Raw genomic sequence first — 18743 nt, forward strand, 5'->3', positions numbered from 1 at the left:
TCCCAGGCGGTCTCCCATCCAAGTACTAACCAGGCCCGACCCTGCTTAGCTTCCGAGATCAGACGAGATCGGGCGCGTTCAGGGTGGTATGGCCGTAGACGGCGGAGGCTGCCCCGGAACGCCTCAAGAGCCTGCGCCGGCTTCCACCCTTCAGCCCAGGGGCAGGGGAGGGCAGGGGAGGGCAGGGCAGCGGTGGAGGGGGCCAACACAGCGGGTGTTCCCAGGGGGCCTCCCTCGCCCCGCCCCAGCACTGCCCAGCGCTCCTCAACTCAACTCCAGGCTGGCTTTCTCGCTCCGACCTGACTCGGTCCCCGCGGCGGCGCGGGGGTCCTGGGAGACTGGCCGGCTCTCCCTCTCGGGTCCTCGGCCGGGCCGGATCGGGTCGGGGTGGAGTGGGCTAGGCGGGGCTGACAGGGGCTGAGTCCCGCCTCCACCTCTGCCCCTGGGCACCTGGCTCCACCTACCGGGAGCCCCGTCCCGGCCTGGCCTGGCCTCTGCCCCTCCTCGCCGAGCCCCAAGACCCCCGACCCCCGGGCACCCGGCACCCGCACCGCCACCCCACCCAGCCCTTCGCCTGGCCGAGAATCCCCAGAGAATCCCCAGCTGCCGCCGCCCGCGCTACCCTAGCCTAGCCTAGCCGAGCAGAGCCGAGCCGGGCGCCCAGAGAGCCAGGGGCGAAGACGGGAGCAGACACCCCGGCCCCCCGCGCCCCCCACCGGACACCCCAGAGACCCTGACAGAGGCCCAGCGCCCCAGCTGGAAATGCAGTGGGACTGGGCAATGGCGAGCGGCCGGCCACACACAACACCTGTGCGGGGAGCCACCCTCAGGGAGGGCCCGAGGAGGAACACAGGCAGGGACCCACAGACAACCGGGCAGCGGGTGGCGAGCCGGCTGTGGCCCGCTGCTTCCCAGTCAGTCAGTCAGTCAGTCAGTCAGTCAGTCAGTCACAGGGCCAGGCTCAGAAGTGCGCCGCTGGGGCGCGGGCCTCGCCCTGAGTTCCCCATCCACTCTGCTTTGTCCACTCTGCACAGCAGCGCTTGGCCGCCCCGCACCCCCACCGCCACCCCCACCCTACCCTACCTCACCCCCACCCCACCACACTCTACCCCACCCCCGAGTGACTCCCTTCGGACTGAGTGCCAAGGTCGGAGGGCTCTGCGCCTTGTTTGTACACCTCAAGGACCAGGACCTGTACAGCACCGCCCTGAGGAAGGGCACAGACCCCTCCGTCCATTTGTCCATGGGCTGTGCTCCCGGAAAGGACCGCCTGTGAAAGTAGCGTTCCGAGTCAAACCCCGTCAGAGCCCAGTCGACGGCCTCACCAGACCGGAAGCCCCCTCACCCGCAAGCCTTGCGGGGGGCGGGGGGGAGCAGCGGTTGCGGGGGGTCGCGCGCCCACCGGGCCTTCAGGCCCTGCCTCGCGGCCAGGCGTCTCCAGGTGGAGGGTTCGCCGCGAACAAAGGGGCCTCTGCCTCCCTGTCCCCACCGCCCGGCCTTGGCCTTCAGCTCCCCTCGGCACGTGGTCCTCCCTGGCAACCTCCTGGCCCCGAACCACTTGCCTGCTCCGAAGGCTGCTTCCTCCTCTTCTCGGAGCACCTGCCCTCCTTTGACATCTGCTCTCTTGCTTGGCTCCCAGCGCAGCCTCCTAAGACCCTGTGGCCTCCTGGGCCTTCTCTCAGCCTCTGCCCTGCACACACCCTGAAGACGTGCACGCACTTCAAGGGGGATGTGGGAATCCACTCTTACATCCACGGGAAGTTAGATGGGAGATGAGAGAACCTGTGACCGCCCAGTCTCGAGGCTGCCATGGACTGGGTGACTTGCAGCCCAGAGTGAGGTGGCTGGGGTGGGAGGGGGGAAGAGAGGAGTGAGTGTGTGTCTGTGTGTGTGTGTTTGTGAGAGAGAGAGAGAGCGAGAGAGACAGGGTGACAGACAGAAGGGCCAAGGAAAGAGACACACTGAGTGGGAGATGGAGACAGGAGGCCTCCTCACAGGCCAGTAGAGTCACAAAGGTGAAGGAGAGATGGATGAGCAGAGAGATAGACAGAAAGACATCTGCTTCCAGAGTGTGTGTGTGTGTGTGTGTGTGTGTGAGAGAGAGAGAGAGAGAGAGAGAGAGAGAGAGAGAGACAGAGATAGAGAGAGAGAGAGAGAAAGAGAGAGAGATGGGTGAAGAGACAGACTCAGGGCTGGGACCCTCAGGAGGAAGGCGTTGGGAAGGGAGGCAGAGTTGCCAAGGGACGGACCTAGGGAGAGACGCTGGATAGACTCTCTCACTCCCAGGACCTGGGTGGCCACGCTCTGCTGGTGTGGCAAGAACGGGTGGGGAGCGGCCCCTGCGGGTGGGCCCTGTGTTCTGGGGAAAAGCAGGTGTGCGCCTCCCCACCCCCCATCCGGGAGTGTGAGTGGTGGGGGGGGGTGGGGGTCGGTCAGGGTGCACAGGACTGGTCGAGGCCTGGACCAGGCTCGGCTCCGCCGGGTCGCCTGGAGTGTCCTAGCGTCCCTGGAGAGAGCCAGGCCAGTGTGGCTCACTGCAGGCGCTGGGCGCTGGGCGCCGGAGGCGAGGCGGGAGGCGGGAGGCGGGAGGCCAGCCGCAGGCCTGAAGGGACACCGGGAGCCCAGGGCTGCCCCTGCGCCCTACCCCCGCGGGCCCGGGGGTCACGGCCTGAGGCGGTCACGGACACTGTTTCCGGGCCACGCAAGAAAAGTGCGTGTGGGAAGGGGGCGCAAAAGCCTACAGCACCCGGTATTCCCAGGCGGTCTCCCATCCAAGTACTAACCAGGCCCGACCCTGCTTAGCTTCCGAGATCAGACGAGATCGGGCGCGTTCAGGGTGGTATGGCCGTAGACGGCGGAGGCTGCCCCGGAACGCCTCAAGAGCCTGCGCCGGCTTCCACCCTTCAGCCCAGGGGCAGGGGAGGGCAGGGGAGGGCAGGGCAGCGGTGGAGGGGGCCAACACAGCGGGTGTTCCCAGGGGGCCTCCCTCGCCCCGCCCCAGCACTGCCCAGCGCTCCTCAACTCAACTCCAGGCTGGCTTTCTCGCTCCGACCTGACTCGGTCCCCGCGGCGGCGCGGGGGTCCTGGGAGACTGGCCGGCTCTCCCTCTCGGGTCCTCGGCCGGGCCGGATCGGGTCGGGGTGGAGTGGGCTAGGCGGGGCTGACAGGGGCTGAGTCCCGCCTCCACCTCTGCCCCTGGGCACCTGGCTCCACCTACCGGGAGCCCCGTCCCGGCCTGGCCTGGCCTCTGCCCCTCCTCGCCGAGCCCCAAGACCCCCGACCCCCGGGCACCCGGCACCCGCACCGCCACCCCACCCAGCCCTTCGCCTGGCCGAGAATCCCCAGAGAATCCCCAGCTGCCGCCGCCCGCGCTACCCTAGCCTAGCCTAGCCGAGCAGAGCCGAGCCGGGCGCCCAGAGAGCCAGGGGCGAAGACGGGAGCAGACACCCCGGCCCCCCGCGCCCCCCACCGGACACCCCAGAGACCCTGACAGAGGCCCAGCGCCCCAGCTGGAAATGCAGTGGGACTGGGCAATGGCGAGCGGCCGGCCACACACAACACCTGTGCGGGGAGCCACCCTCAGGGAGGGCCCGAGGAGGAACACAGGCAGGGACCCACAGACAACCGGGCAGCGGGTGGCGAGCCGGCTGTGGCCCGCTGCTTCCCAGTCAGTCAGTCAGTCAGTCAGTCAGTCAGTCAGTCACAGGGCCAGGCTCAGAAGTGCGCCGCTGGGGCGCGGGCCTCGCCCTGAGTTCCCCATCCACTCTGCTTTGTCCACTCTGCACAGCAGCGCTTGGCCGCCCCGCACCCCCACCGCCACCCCCACCCTACCCTACCTCACCCCCACCCCACCACACTCTACCCCACCCCCGAGTGACTCCCTTCGGACTGAGTGCCAAGGTCGGAGGGCTCTGCGCCTTGTTTGTACACCTCAAGGACCAGGACCTGTACAGCACCGCCCTGAGGAAGGGCACAGACCCCTCCGTCCATTTGTCCATGGGCTGTGCTCCCGGAAAGGACCGCCTGTGAAAGTAGCGTTCCGAGTCAAACCCCGTCAGAGCCCAGTCGACGGCCTCACCAGACCGGAAGCCCCCTCACCCGCAAGCCTTGCGGGGGGCGGGGGGGAGCAGCGGTTGCGGGGGGTCGCGCGCCCACCGGGCCTTCAGGCCCTGCCTCGCGGCCAGGCGTCTCCAGGTGGAGGGTTCGCCGCGAACAAAGGGGCCTCTGCCTCCCTGTCCCCACCGCCCGGCCTTGGCCTTCAGCTCCCCTCGGCACGTGGTCCTCCCCGGCAACCTCCTGGCCCCGAACCACTTGCCTGCTCCGAAGGCTGCTTCCTCCTCTTCTCGGAGCACCTGCCCTCCTTTGACATCTGCTCTCTTGCTTGGCTCCCAGCGCAGCCTCCTAAGACCCTGTGGCCTCCTGGGCCTTCTCTCAGCCTCTGCCCTGCACACACCCTGAAGACGTGCACGCACTTCAAGGGGGATGTGGGAATCCACTCTTACATCCACGGGAAGTTAGATGGGAGATGAGAGAACCTGTGACCGCCCAGTCTCGAGGCTGCCATGGACTGGGTGACTTGCAGCCCAGAGTGAGGTGGCTGGGGTGGGAGGGGGGAAGAGAGGAGTGAGTGTGTGTCTGTGTGTGTGTGTTTGTGAGAGAGAGAGAGAGCGAGAGAGACAGGGTGACAGACAGAAGGGCCAAGGAAAGAGACACACTGAGTGGGAGATGGAGACAGGAGGCCTCCTCACAGGCCAGTAGAGTCACAAAGGTGAAGGAGAGATGGATGAGCAGAGAGATAGACAGAAAGACATCTGCTTCCAGAGTGTGTGTGTGTGTGTGTGTGTGTGTGTGAGAGAGAGAGAGAGAGAGAGAGAGAGAGAGACAGAGATAGAGAGAGAGAGAGAGAAAGAGAGAGAGATGGGTGAAGAGACAGACTCAGGGCTGGGACCCTCAGGAGGAAGGCGTTGGGAAGGGAGGCAGAGTTGCCAAGGGACGGACCTAGGGAGAGACGCTGGATGGACTCTCTCACTCCCAGGACCTGGGTGGCCACGCTCTGCTGGTGTGGCAAGAACGGGTGGGGAGCGGCCCCTGCGGGTGGGCCCTGTGTTCTGGGGAAAAGCAGGTGTGCGCCTCCCCACCCCCCATCCGGGAGTGTGAGTGGTGGGGGGGGGTGGGGGTCGGTCAGGGTGCACAGGACTGGTCGAGGCCTGGACCAGGCTCGGCTCCGCCGGGTCGCCTGGAGTGTCCTAGCGTCCCTGGAGAGAGCCAGGCCAGTGTGGCTCACTGCAGGCGCTGGGCGCTGGGCGCCGGAGGCGAGGCGGGAGGCGGGAGGCCGGAGGCCAGCCGCAGGCCTGAAGGGACACCGGGAGCCCAGGGCTGCCCCTGCGCCCTACCCCCGCGGGCCCGGGGGTCACGGCCTGAGGCGGTCACGGACACTGTTTCCGGGCCACGCAAGAAAAGTGCGTGTGGGAAGGGGGCGCAAAAGCCTACAGCACCCGGTATTCCCAGGCGGTCTCCCATCCAAGTACTAACCAGGCCCGACCCTGCTTAGCTTCCGAGATCAGACGAGATCGGGCGCGTTCAGGGTGGTATGGCCGTAGACGGCGGAGGCTGCCCCGGAACGCCTCAAGAGCCTGCGCCGGCTTCCACCCTTCAGCCCAGGGGCAGGGGAGGGCAGGGGAGGGCAGGGCAGCGGTGGAGGGGGCCAACACAGCGGGTGTTCCCAGGGGGCCTCCCTCGCCCCGCCCCAGCACTGCCCAGCGCTCCTCAACTCAACTCCAGGCTGGCTTTCTCGCTCCGACCTGACTCGGTCCATGCGGCGGCGCGGGGGTCCTGGGAGACTGGCCGGCTCTCCCTCTCGGGTCCTCGGCCGGGCCGGATCGGGTCGGGGTGGAGTGGGCTAGGCGGGGCTGACAGGGGCTGAGTCCCGCCTCCACCTCTGCCCCTGGGCACCTGGCTCCACCTACCGGGAGCCCCGCCCCGGCCTGGCCTGGCCTCTGCCCCTCCTCGCCGAGCCCCAAGACCCCCGACCCCCGGGCACCCGGCACCCGCACCGCCACCCCACCCAGCCCTTCGCCTGGCCGAGAATCCCCAGAGAATCCCCAGCTGCCGCCGCCCGCGCTACCCTAGCCTAGCCTAGCCGAGCAGAGCCGAGCCGGGCGCCCAGAGAGCCAGGGGCGAAGACGGGAGCAGACACCCCGGCCCCCCGCGCCCCCCACCGGACACCCCAGAGACCCTGACAGAGGCCCAGCGCCCCAGCTGGAAATGCAGTGGGACTGGGCAATGGCGAGCGGCCGGCCACACACAACACCTGTGCGGGGAGCCACCCTCAGGGAGGGCCCGAGGAGGAACACACGCAGGGACCCACAGACAACCGGGCAGCGGGTGGCGAGCCGGCTGTGGCCCGCTGGTTCCCAGTCAGTCAGTCAGTCAGTCAGTCAGTCAGTCACAGGGCCAGGCTCAGAAGTGCGCCGCTGGGGCGCGGGCCTCGCCCTGAGTTCCCCATCCACTCTGCTTTGTCCACTCTGCACAGCAGCGCTTGGCCGCCCCGCACCCCCACCGCCACCCCCACCCTACCCTACCTCACCCCCACCCCACCACACTCTACCCCACCCCCGAGTGACTCCCTTCGGACTGAGTGCCAAGGTCGGAGGGCTCTGCGCCTTGTTTGTACACCTCAAGGACCAGGACCTGTACAGCACCGCCCTGAGGAAGGGCAGAGACCCCTCCGTCCATTTGTCCATGGGCTGTGCTCCCGGAAAGGACCGCCTGTGAAAGTAGCGTTCCGAGTCAAACCCCGTCAGAGCCCAGTCGACGGCCTCACCAGACCGGAATCCCCCTCACCCGCAAGCCTTGCGGGGGGCCGGGGGGAGCAGCGGTTGCGGGGGGTCGCGCGCCCACCGGGCCTTCAGGCCCTGCCTCGCGGCCAGGCGTCTCCAGGTGGAGGGTTCGCCGCGAACAAAGGGGCCTCTGCCTCCCTGTCCCCACCGCCCGGCCTTGGCCTTCAGCTCCCCTCGGCACGTGGTCCTCCCCGGCAACCTCCTGGCCCCGAACCACTTGCCTGCTCCGAAGGCTGCTTCCTCCTCTTCTCGGAGCACCTGCCCTCCTTTGACATCTGCTCTCTTGCTTGGCTCCCAGCGCAGCCTCCTAAGACCCTGTGGCCTCCTGGGCCTTCTCTCAGCCTCTGCCCTGCACACACCCTGAAGACGTGCACTCACTTCAAGGGGGATGTGGGAATCCACTCTTACATCCACGGGAAGTTAGATGGGAGATGAGAGAACCTGTGACCGCCCAGTCTCGAGGCTGCCATGGACTGGGTGACTTGCAGCCCAGAGTGAGGTGGCTGGGGTGGGAGGGGGGAAGAGAGGAGTGAGTGTGTGTCTGTGTGTGTGTGTTTGTGAGAGAGAGAGAGAGAGAGAGAGAGAGAGCGAGAGAGACAGGGTGACAGACAGAAGGGCCAAGGAAAGAGACACACTGAGTGGGAGATGGAGACAGGAGGCCTCCTCACAGGCCAGTAGAGTCTCAAAGGTGAAGGAGAGATGGATGAGCAGAGAGATAGACAGAAAGACATCTGCTTCCAGAGTGTGTGTGTGTGTGTGTGTGTGTGTGAGAGAGAGAGAGAGAGAGAGAGAGAGCGAGAGAGACAGGGTGACAGACAGAAGGGCCAAGGAAAGAGACACACTGAGTGGGAGATGGAGACAGGAGGCCTCCTCACAGGCCAGTAGAGTCACAAAGGTGAAGGAGAGATGGATGAGCAGAGAGATAGACAGAAAGACATCTGCTTCCAGAGTGTGTGTGTTTGTGTGTGTGTGAGAGAGAGAGAGAGAGAGAGAGAGAGACAGAGATAGAGAGAGAGAGAGAGAAAGAGAGAGAGATGGGTGAAGAGACAGACTCAGGGCTGGGACCCTCAGGAGGAAGGCGTTGGGAAGGGAGGCAGAGTTGCCAAGGGACGGACCTAGGGAGAGACGCTGGATGGACTCTCTCACTCCCAGGACCTGGGTGGCCACGCTCTGCTGGTGTGGCAAGAACGGGTGGGGAGCGGCCCCTGCGGGTGGGCCCTGTGTTCTGGGGAAAAGCAGGTGTGCGCCTCCCCACCCCCCATCCGGGAGTGTGAGTGGTGGGGGGGGGTGGGGGTCGGTCAGGGTGCACAGGACTGGTCGAGGCCTGGACCAGGCTCGGCTCCGCCGGGTCGCCTGGAGTGTCCTAGCGTCCCTGGAGAGAGCCAGGCCAGTGTGGCTCACTGCAGGCGCTGGGCGCTGGGCGCCGGAGGCGAGGCGGGAGGCGGGAGGCGGGAGGCCAGCCGCAGGCCTGAAGGGACACCGGGAGCCCAGGGCTGCCCCTGCGCCCTACCCCCGCGGGCCCGGGGGTCACGGCCTGAGGCGGTCACGGACACTGTTTCCGGGCCACGCAAGAAAAGTGCGTGTGGGAAGGGGGCGCAAAAGCCTACAGCACCCGGTATTCCCAGGCGGTCTCCCATCCAAGTACTAACCAGGCCCGACCCTGCTTAGCTTCCGAGATCAGACGAGATAGGGCGCGTTCAGGGTGGTATGGCCGTAGACGGCGGAGGCTGCCCCGGAACGCCTCAAGAGCCTGCGCCGGCTTCCACCCTTCAGCCCAGGGGCAGGGGAGGTCAGGGGAGGGCAGGGCAGCGGTGGAGGGGGCCAACACAGCGGGTGTTCCCAGGGGGCCTCCCTCGCCCCGCCCCAGCACTGCCCAGCGCTCCTCAACTCAACTCCAGGCTGGCTTTCTCGCTCCGACCTGACTCGGTCCCCGCGGCGGCGCGGGGGTCCTGGGAGACTGGCCGGCTCTCCCTCTCGGGTCCTCGGCCGGGCCGGATCGGGTCGGGGTGGAGTGGGCTAGGCGGGGCTGACAGGGGCTGAGTCCCGCCTCCACCTCTGCCCCTGGGCACCTGGCTCCACCTACCGGGAGCCCCGTCCCGGCCTGGCCTGGCCTCTGCCCCTCCTCGCCGAGCCCCAAGACCCCCGACCCCCGGGCACCCGGCACCCGCACCGCCACCCCACCCAGCCCTTCGCCTGGCCGAGAATCCCCAGAGAATCCCCAGCTGCCGCCGCCCGCGCTACCCTAGCCTAGCCTAGCCGAGCAGAGCCGAGCCGGGCGCCCAGAGAGCCAGGGGCGAAGACGGGAGCAGACACCCCGGCCCCCCGCGCCCCCCACCGGACACCCCAGAGACCCTGACAGAGGCCCAGCGCCCCAGCTGGAAATGCAGTGGGACTGGGCAATGGCGAGCGGCCGGCCACACACAACACCTGTGCGGGGAGCCACCCTCAGGGAGGGCCCGAGGAGGAACACAGGCAGGGACCCACAGACAACCGGGCAGCGGGTGGCGAGCCGGCTGTGGCCCGCTGCTTCCCAGTCAGTCAGTCAGTCAGTCAGTCAGTCAGTCAGTCACAGGGCCAGGCTCAGAAGTGCGCCGCTGGGGCGCGGGCCTCGCCCTGAGTTCCCCATCCACTCTGCTTTGTCCACTCTGCACAGCAGCGCTTGGCCGCCCCGCACCCCCACCGCCACCCCCACCCTACCCTACCTCACCCCCACCCCACCACACTCTACCCCACCCCCGAGTGACTCCCTTCGGACTGAGTGCCAAGGTCGGAGGGCTCTGCGCCTTGTTTGTACACCTCAAGGACCAGGACCTGTACAGCACCGCCCTGAGGAAGGGCACAGACCCCTCCGTCCATTTGTCCATGGGCTGTGCTCCCGGAAAGGACCGCCTGTGAAAGTAGCGTTCCGAGTCAAACCCCGTCAGAGCCCAGTCGACGGCCTCACCAGACCGGAAGCCCCCTCACCCGCAAGCCTTGCGGGGGGCGGGGGGGAGCAGCGGTTGCGGGGGGTCGCGCGCCCACCGGGCCTTCAGGCCCTGCCTCGCGGCCAGGCGTCTCCAGGTGGAGGGTTCGCCGCGAACAAAGGGGCCTCTGCCTCCCTGTCCCCACCGCCCGGCCTTGGCCTTCAGCTCCCCTCGGCACGTGGTCCTCCCTGGCAACCTCCTGGCCCCGAACCACTTGCCTGCTCCGAAGGCTGCTTCCTCCTCTTCTCGGAGCACCTGCCCTCCTTTGACATCTGCTCTCTTGCTTGGCTCCCAGCGCAGCCTCCTAAGACCCTGTGGCCTCCTGGGCCTTCTCTCAGCCTCTGCCCTGCACACACCCTGAAGACGTGCACGCACTTCAAGGGGGATGTGGGAATCCACTCTTACATCCACGGGAAGTTAGATGGGAGATGAGAGAACCTGTGACCGCCCAGTCTCGAGGCTGCCATGGACTGGGTGACTTGCAGCCCAGAGTGAGGTGGCTGGGGTGGGAGGGGGGAAGAGAGGAGTGAGTGTGTGTCTGTGTGTGTGTGTTTGTGAGAGAGAGAGAGAGCGAGAGAGACAGGGTGACAGACAGAAGGGCCAAGGAAAGAGACACACTGAGTGGGAGATGGAGACAGGAGGCCTCCTCACAGGCCAGTAGAGTCACAAAGGTGAAGGAGAGATGGATGAGCAGAGAGATAGACAGAAAGACATCTGCTTCCAGAGTGTGTGTGTGTGTGTGTGTGTGTGTGAGAGAGAGAGAGAGAGAGAGAGAGAGAGAGAGAGACAGAGATAGAGAGAGAGAGAGAGAAAGAGAGAGAGATGGGTGAAGAGACAGACTCAGGGCTGGGACCCTCAGGAGGAAGGCGTTGGGAAGGGAGGCAGAGTTGCCAAGGGACGGACCTAGGGAGAGACGCTGGATAGACTCTCTCACTCCCAGGACCTGGGTGGCCACGCTCTGCTGGTGTGGCAAGAACGGGTGGGGAGCGGCCCCTGCGGGTGGGCCCTGTGTTCTGGGGAAAAGCAGGTGTGCGCCTCCCCACCCCCCATCCGGGAGTGTGAGTGGTGGGGGGGGGTGGGGGTCGGTCAGGGTGCACAGGACTGGTCGAGGCCTGGACCAGGCTCGGCTCCGCCGGGTCGCCTGGAGTGTCCTAGCGTCCCTGGAGAGAGCCAGGCCAGTGTGGCTCACTGCAGGCCCTGGGCGCTGGGCGCCGGAGGCGAGGCGGGAGGCGGGAGGCGGGAGGCCAGCCGCAGGCCTGAAGGGACACCGGGAGCCCAGGGCTGCCCCTGCGCCCTACCCCCGCGGGCCCGGGGGTCACGGCCTGAGGCGGTCATGGACACTGTTTCCGGGCCACGCAAGAAAAGTGCGTGTGGGAAGGGGGCGCAAAAGCCTACAGCACCCGGTATTCCCAGGCGGTCTCCCATCCAAGTACTAACCAGGCCCGACCCTGCTTAGCTTCCGAGATCAGACGAGATCGGGCGCGTTCAGGGTGGTATGGCCGTAGACGGCGGAGGCTGCCCCGGAACGCCTCAAGAGCCTGCGCCGGCTTCCACCCTTCAGCCCAGGGGCAGGGGAGGGCAGGGGAGGGCAGGGCAGCGGTGGAGGGGGCCAACACAGCGGGTGTTCCCAGGGGGCCTCCCTCGCCCCGCCCCAGCACTGCCCAGCGCTCCTCAACTCAACTCCAGGCTGGCTTTCTCGCTCCGACCTGACTCGGTCCCCGCGGCGGCGCGGGGGTCCTGGGAGACTGGCCGGCTCTCCCTCTCGGGTCCTCGGCCGGGCCGGATCGGGTCGGGGTGGAGTGGGCTAGGCGGGGCTGACAGGGGCTGAGTCCCGCCTCCACCTCTGCCCCTGGGCACCTGGCTCCACCTACCGGGAGCCCCGTCCCGGCCTGGCCTGGCCTCTGCCCCTCCTCGCCGAGCCCCAAGACCCCCGACCCCCGGGCACCCGGCACCCGCACCGCCACCCCACCCAGCCCTTCGCCTGGCCGAGAATCCCCAGAGAATCCCCAGCTGCCGCCGCCCGCGCTACCCTAGCCTAGCCTAGCCGAGCAGAGCCGAGCCGGGCGCCCAGAGAGCCAGGGGCGAAGACGGGAGCAGACACCCCGGCCCCCCGCGCCCCCCACCGGACACCCCAGAGACCCTGACAGAGGCCCAGCGCCCCAGCTGGAAATGCAGTGGGACTGGGCAATGGCGAGCGGCCGGCCACACACAACACCTGTGCGGGGAGCCACCCTCAGGGAGGGCCCGAGGAGGAACACAGGCAGGGACCCACAGACAACCGGGCAGCGGGTGGCGAGCCGGCTGTGGCCCGCTGCTTCCCAGTCAGTCAGTCAGTCAGTCAGTCAGTCAGTCAGTCACAGGGCCAGGCTCAGAAGTGCGCCGCTGGGGCGCGGGCCTCGCCCTGAGTTCCCCATCCACTCTGCTTTGTCCACTCTGCACAGCAGCGCTTGGCCGCCCCGCACCCCCACCGCCACCCCCACCCTACCCTACCTCACCCCCACCCCACCACACTCTACCCCACCCCCGAGTGACTCCCTTCGGACTGAGTGCCAAGGTCGGAGGGCTCTGCGCCTTGTTTGTACACCTCAAGGACCAGGACCTGTACAGCACCGCCCTGAGGAAGGGCACAGACCCCTCCGTCCATTTGTCCATGGGCTGTGCTCCCGGAAAGGACCGCCTGTGAAAGTAGCGTTCCGAGTCAAACCCCGTCAGAGCCCAGTCGACGGCCTCACCAGACCGGAAGCCCCCTCACCCGCAAGCCTTGCGGGGGGCGGGGGGGAGCAGCGGTTGCGGGGGGTCGCGCGCCCACCGGGCCTTCAGGCCCTGCCTCGCGGCCAGGCGTCTCCAGGTGGAGGGTTCGCCGCGAACAAAGGGGCCTCTGCCTCCCTGTCCCCACCGCCCGGCCTTGGCCTTCAGCTCCCCTCGGCACGTGGTCCTCCCCGGCAACCTCCTGGCCCCGAACCACTTGCCTGCTCCGAAGGCTGCTTCCTCCTCTTCTCGGAGCACCTGCCCTCCTTTGACATCTGCTCTCTTGCTTGGCTCCCAGCGCAGCCTCCTAAGACCCTGTGGCCTCCTGGGCCTTCTCTCAGCCTCTGCCCTGCACACACCCTGAAGACGTGCACTCACTTCAAGGGGGATGTGGGAATCCACTCTTACATCCACGGGAAGTTAGATGGGAGATGAGAGAACCTGTGACCGCCCAGTCTCGAGGCTGTATGGACTGGGTGACTTGCAGCCCAGAGTGAGGTGGCTGGGGTGGGAGGGGGGAAGAGAGGAGTGAGTGTGTGTCTGTGTGTGTGTGTTTGTGAGAGAGAGAGAAAGAGAGAGAGAGAGAGAGAGCGAGAGAGACAGGGTGACAGACAGAAGGGCCAAGGAAAGAGACACACTGAGTGGGAGATGGAGACAGGAGGCCTCCTCACAGGCCAGTAGAGTCACAAAGGTGAAGGAGAGATGGATGAGCAGAGAGATAGACAGAAAGACATCTGCTTCCAGAGTGTGTGTGTGTGTGTGTGTGTGAGAGAGAGAGAGAGAGAGAGAGAGAGACAGAGATAGAGAGAGAGAGAGAGAAAGAGAGAGAGATGGGTGAAGAGACAGACTCAGGGCTGGGACCCTCAGGAGGAAGGCGTTGGGAAGGGAGGCAGAGTTGCCAAGGGACGGACCTAGGGAGAGACGCTGGATGGACTCTCTCACTCCCAGGACCTGGGTGGCCACGCTCTGCTGGTGTGGCAAGAACGGGTGGGGAGCGGCCCCTGCGGGTGGGCCCTGTGTTCTGGGGAAAAGCAGGTGTGCGCCTCCCCACCCCCCATCCGGGAGTGTGAGTGGTGGGGGGGGGTGGGGGTCGGTCAGGGTGCACAGGACTGGTCGAGGCCTGGACCAGGCTCTGCTCCGCCGGGTCGCCTGGAGTGTCCTAGCGTCCCTGGAGAGAGCCAGGCCAGTGTGGCTCACTGCAGGCGCTGGGCGCTGGGCGCCGGAGGCGAGGCGGGAGGCGGGAGGCGGGAGGCCAGCTGCAGGCCTGAAGGGACACCAGGAGCCCAGGGCTGCCCCTGCGCCCTACCCCCGCGGGCCCGGGGGTCACGGCCTGAGGCGGTCACGGACACTGTTTCCGGGCCACGCAAGAAAAGTGCGTGTGGGAAGGGGGCGCAAAAGCCTACAGCACCTGGTATTCCCAGGCGGTCTCCCATCCAAGTACTAACCAGGCCCGACCCTGCTTAGCTTCCGAGATCAGACGAGATCGGGCGCGTTCAGGGTGGTATGGCCGTAGACGGCGGAGGCTGCCCCGGAACGCCTCAAGAGCCTGCGCCGGCTTCCACCCTTCAGCCCAGGGGCAGGGGAGGGCAGGGGAGGGCAGGGCAGCGGTGGAGGGGGCCAACACAGCGGGTGTTCCCAGGGGGCCTCCCTCGCCCCGCCCCAGCACTGCCCAGTGCTCCTCAACTCAACTCCAGGCTGGCTTTCTCGCTCCGACCTGACTCGGTCCCCGCGGCGGCGCGGGGGTCCTGGGAGACTGGCCGGCTCTCCCTCTCGGGTCCTCGGCCGGGCCGGATCGGGTCGGGGTGGAGTGGGCTAGGCGGGGCTGACAGGGGCTGAGTCCCGCCTCCACCTCTGCCCCTGGGCACCTGGCTCCACCTACCGGGAGCCCCGCCCCGGCCTGGCCTGGCCTCTGCCCCTCCTCGCCGAGCCCCAAGACCCCCGACCCCCGGGCACCCGGCACCCGCACCGCCACCCCACCCAGCCCTTCGCCTGGCCGAGAATCCCCAGAGAATCCCCAGCTGCCGCCGCCCGCGCTACCCTAGCCTAGCCTAGCCGAGCAGAGCCGAGCCGGGCGCCCAGAGAGCCAGGGGCGAAGACGGGAGCAGACACCCCGGCCCCCCGCGCCCCCCACCGGACACCCCAGAGACCCTGACAGAGGCCCAGCGCCCCAGCTGGAAATGCAGTGGGACTGGGCAATGGCGAGTGGCCGGCCACACACAACACCTGTGCGGGGAGCCACCCTCAGGGAGGGCCCGAGGAGGAACACACGCAGGGACCCACAGACAACCGGGCAGCGGGTGGCGAGCCGGCTGTGGCCCGCTGGTTCCCAGTCAGTCAGTCAGTCAGTCAGTCACAGGGCCAGGCTCAGAAGTGCGCCGCTGGGGCGCGGGCCTCGCCCTGAGTTCCCCATCCACTCTGCTTTGTCCACTCTGCACAGCAGCGCTTGGCCGCCCCGCACCCCCACCGCCACCCCCACCCTACCCTACCTCACCCCCACCCCACCACACTCTACCCCACCCCCGAGTGACTCCCTTCGGACTGAGTGCCAAGGTCGGAGGGCTCTGCGCCTTGTTTGTACACCTCAAGGACCAGGACCTGTACAGCACCGCCCTGAGGAAGGGCACAGACCCCTCCGTCCATTTGTCCATGGGCTGTGCTCCCGGAAAGGACCGCCTGTGAAAGTAGCGTTCCGAGTCAAACCCCGTCAGAGCCCAGTCGACGGCCTCACCAGACCGGAAGCCCCCTCACCCGCAAGCCTTGCGGGGGGCGGGGGGGAGCAGCGGTTGCGGGGGGTCGCGCGCCCACCGGGCCTTCAGGCCCTGCCTCGCGGCCAGGCGTCTCCAGGTGGAGGGTTCGCCGCGAACAAAGGGGCCTCTGCCTCCCTGTCCCCACCGCCCGGCCTTGGCCTTCAGCTCCCCTCGGCACGTGGTCCTCCCCGGCAACCTCCTGGCCCCGAACCACTTGCCTGCTCCGAAGGCTGCTTCCTCCTCTTCTCGGAGCACCTGCCCTCCTTTGACATCTGCTCTCTTGCTTGGCTCCCAGCGCAGCCTCCTAAGACCCTGTGGCCTCCTGGGCCTTCTCTCAGCCTCTGCCCTGCACACACCCTGAAGACGTGCACTCACTTCAAGGGGGATGTGGGAATCCACTCTTACATCCACGGGAAGTTAGATGGGAGATGAGAGAACCTGTGACCGCCCAGTCTCGAGGCTGCCATGGACTGGGTGACTTGCAGCCCAGAGTGAGGTGGCTGGGGTGGGAGGGGGGAAGAGAGGAGTGAGTGTGTGTCTGTGTGTGTGTGTTTGTGAGAGAGAGAGAGAGAGAGAGAGAGAGAGCGAGAGAGACAGGGTGACAGACAGAAGGGCCAAGGAAAGAGACACACTGAGTGGGAGATGGAGACAGGAGGCCTCCTCACAGGCCAGTAGAGTCACAAAGGTGAAGGAGAGATGGATGAGCAGAGAGATAGACAGAAAGACATCTGCTTCCAGAGTGTGTGTGTGTGTGTGTGTGTGTGTGAGAGAGAGAGAGAGAGAGAGAGAGAGAGAGACAGAGATAGAGAGAGAGAGAGAGAAAGAGAGAGAGATGGGTGAAGAGACAGACTCAGGGCTGGGACCCTCAGGAGGAAGGCGTTGGGAAGGGAGGCAGAGTTGCCAAGGGACGGACCTAGGGAGAGACGCTGGATGGACTCTCTCACTCCCAGGACCTGGGTGGCCACGCTCTGCTGGTGTGGCAAGAACGGGTGGGGAGCGGCCCCTGCGGGTGGGCCCTGTGTTCTGGGGAAAAGCAGGTGTGCGCCTCCCCACCCCCCATCCGGGAGTGTGAGTGGTGGGGGGGGGTGGGGGTCGGTCAGGGTGCACAGGACTGGTCGAGGCCTGGACCAGGCTCGGCTCCGCCGGGTCGCCTGGAGTGTCCTAGCGTCCCTGGAGAGAGCCAGGCCAGTGTGGCTCACTGCAGGCGCTGGGCGCTGGGCGCCGGAGGCGAGGCGGGAGGCCAGCCGCAGGCCTGAAGGGACACCGGGAGCCCAGGGCTGCCCCTGCGCCCTACCCGCGCGGGCCCGGGGGTCACGGCCTGAGGCGGTCACGGACACTGTTTCCGGGCCACGCAAGAAAAGTGCGTGTGGGAAGGGGGCGCAAAAGCCTACAGCACCCGGTATTCCCAGGCGGTCTCCCATCCAAGTACTAACCAGGCCCGACCCTGCTTAGCTTCCAGATCAGACGAGATCGGGCGCGTTCAGGGTGGTATGGCCGTAGACGGCGGAGGCTGCCCCGGAACGCCTCAAGAGCCTGCGCCGGCTTCCACCCTTCAGCCCAGGGGCAGGGGAGGGCAGGGGAGGGCAGGGCAGCGGTGGAGGGGGCCAACACAGCGGGTGTTCCCAGGGGGCCTCCCTCGCCCCGCCCCAGCACTGCCCAGCGCTCCTCAACTCAACTCCAGGCTGGCTTTCTCGCTCCGACCTGACTCGGTCCATGCGGCGGCGCGGGGGTCCTGGGAGACTGGCCGGCTCTCCCTCTCGGGTCCTCGGCCGGGCCGGATCGGGTCGGGGTGGAGTGGGCTAGGCGGGGCTGACAGGGGCTGAGTCCCGCCTCCACCTCTGCCCCTGGGCACCTGGCTCCACCTACCGGGAGCCCCGCCCCGGCCTGGCCTGGCCTCTGCCCCTCCTCGCCGAGCCCCAAGACCCCCGACCCCCGGGCACCCGGCAACCGCACCGCCACCCCACCCAGCCCTTCGCCTGGCCGAGAATCCCCAGAGAATCCCCAGCTGCCGCCGCCCGCGCTACCCTAGCCTAGCCTAGCCGAGCAGAGCCGAGCCGGGCGCCCAGAGAGCCAGGGGCGAAGACGGGAGCAGACACCCCGGCCCCCCGCGCCCCCCACCGGACACCCCAGAGACCCTGACAGAGGCCCAGCGCCCCAGCTGGAAATGCAGTGGGACTGGGCAATGGCGAGTGGCCGGCCACACACAACACCTGTGCGGGGAGCCACCCTCAGGGAGGGCCCGAGGAGGAACACACGCAGGGACCCACAGACAACCGGGCAGCGGGTGGCGAGCCGGCTGTGGCCCGCTGGTTCCCAGTCAGTCAGTCAGTCAGTCAGTCAGTCAGTCACAGGGCCAGGCTCAGAAGTGCGCCGCTGGGGCGCGGGCCTCGCCCTGAGTTCCCCATCCACTCTGCTTTGTCCACTCTGCACAGCAGCGCTTGGCCGCCCCGCACCCCCACCGCCACCCCCACCCTACCCTACCTCACCCCCACCCCACCACACTCTACCCCACCCCCGAGTGACTCCCTTCGGACTGAGTGCCAAGGTCGGAGGGCTCTGCGCCTTGTTTGTACACCTCAAGGACCAGGACCTGTACAGCACCGCCCTGAGGAAGGGCAGAGACCCCTCCGTCCATTTGTCCATGGGCTGTGCTCCCGGAAAGGACCGCCTGTGAAAGTAGCGTTCCGAGTCAAACCCCGTCAGAGCCCAGTCGACGGCCTCACCAGACCGGAATCCCCCTCACCCGCAAGCCTTGCGGGGGGCCGGGGGGAGCAGCGGTTGCGGGGGGTCGCGCGCCCACCGGGCCTTCAGGCCCTGCCTCGCGGCCAGGCGTCTCCAGGTGGAGGGTTCGCCGCGAACAAAGGGGCCTCTGCCTCCCTGTCCCCACCGCCCGGCCTTGGCCTTCAGCTCCCCTCGGCACGTGGTCCTCCCCGGCAACCTCCTGGCCCCGAACCACTTGCCTGCTCCGAAGGCTGCTTCCTCCTCTTCTCGGAGCACCTGCCCTCCTTTGACATCTGCTCTCTTGCTTGGCTCCCAGCGCAGCCTCCTAAGACCCTGTGGCCTCCTGGGCCTTCTCTCAGCCTCTGCCCTGCACACACCCTGAAGACGTGCACTCACTTCAAGGGGGATGTGGGAATCCACTCTTACATCCACGGGAAGTTAGATGGGAGATGAGAGAACCTGTGACCGCCCAGTCTCGAGGCTGCCATGGACTGGGTGACTTGCAGCCCAGAGTGAGGTGGCTGGGGTGGGAGGGGGGAAGAGAGGAGTGAGTGTGTGTCTGTGTGTGTGTGTTTGTGAGAGAGAGAGAGAGAGAGAGAGAGAGAGAGCGAGAGAGACAGGGTGACAGACAGAAGGGCCAAGGAAAGAGACACACTGAGTGGGAGATGGAGACAGGAGGCCTCCTCACAGGCCAGTAGAGTCTCAAAGGTGAAGGAGAGATGGAT

At 67.1% G+C, this 18743-nt stretch overlaps 7 non-coding genes across 7 annotated transcripts in view; all 7 read right to left on the reverse strand.

Moving 5' to 3' along the window:
- The window catches only part of LOC143640868 (5S ribosomal RNA), a 119-nt gene extending 19 nt beyond the window's left edge, over positions 1-100 (reverse strand). Inside the window, exon 1 of the ribosomal RNA XR_013155172.1 lies at positions 1-100. This exon is cut by the window's left edge and continues 19 nt beyond it. This is a non-coding gene — a ribosomal RNA (5S ribosomal RNA).
- Positions 101-2734: 2634 nt separating this feature from the next.
- LOC143640869 (5S ribosomal RNA) lies at positions 2735-2853 on the reverse strand. The gene has a single exon (XR_013155173.1). It is a non-coding gene; the product is annotated as a 5S ribosomal RNA (ribosomal RNA).
- Positions 2854-5483: 2630 nt separating this feature from the next.
- LOC143640870 (5S ribosomal RNA) lies at positions 5484-5602 on the reverse strand. The gene has a single exon (XR_013155174.1). It is a non-coding gene; the product is annotated as a 5S ribosomal RNA (ribosomal RNA).
- A 2837-nt stretch (positions 5603-8439) lies between these two features.
- Positions 8440-8558, reverse strand: LOC143640882 (5S ribosomal RNA). Its single transcript, XR_013155186.1, has one exon. It is a non-coding gene; the product is annotated as a 5S ribosomal RNA (ribosomal RNA).
- A 2632-nt stretch (positions 8559-11190) lies between these two features.
- Positions 11191-11309, reverse strand: LOC143640871 (5S ribosomal RNA). The gene has a single exon (XR_013155175.1). It is a non-coding gene; the product is annotated as a 5S ribosomal RNA (ribosomal RNA).
- A 2637-nt stretch (positions 11310-13946) lies between these two features.
- Positions 13947-14065, reverse strand: LOC143640856 (5S ribosomal RNA). Its single transcript, XR_013155160.1, has one exon. It is a non-coding gene; the product is annotated as a 5S ribosomal RNA (ribosomal RNA).
- A 2616-nt stretch (positions 14066-16681) lies between these two features.
- On the reverse strand, positions 16682-16799 carry LOC143640885 (5S ribosomal RNA). Its single transcript, XR_013155189.1, has one exon. It is a non-coding gene; the product is annotated as a 5S ribosomal RNA (ribosomal RNA).
- Between the last annotated feature and the right edge of the window lie 1944 nt (positions 16800-18743).

This window comes from Callospermophilus lateralis, unplaced genomic scaffold (genome assembly GCF_048772815.1).
Source record: "Callospermophilus lateralis isolate mCalLat2 unplaced genomic scaffold, mCalLat2.hap1 Scaffold_6925, whole genome shotgun sequence".
In the NCBI taxonomy this organism is placed as follows: domain Eukaryota; kingdom Metazoa; phylum Chordata; class Mammalia; order Rodentia; family Sciuridae; genus Callospermophilus; species Callospermophilus lateralis.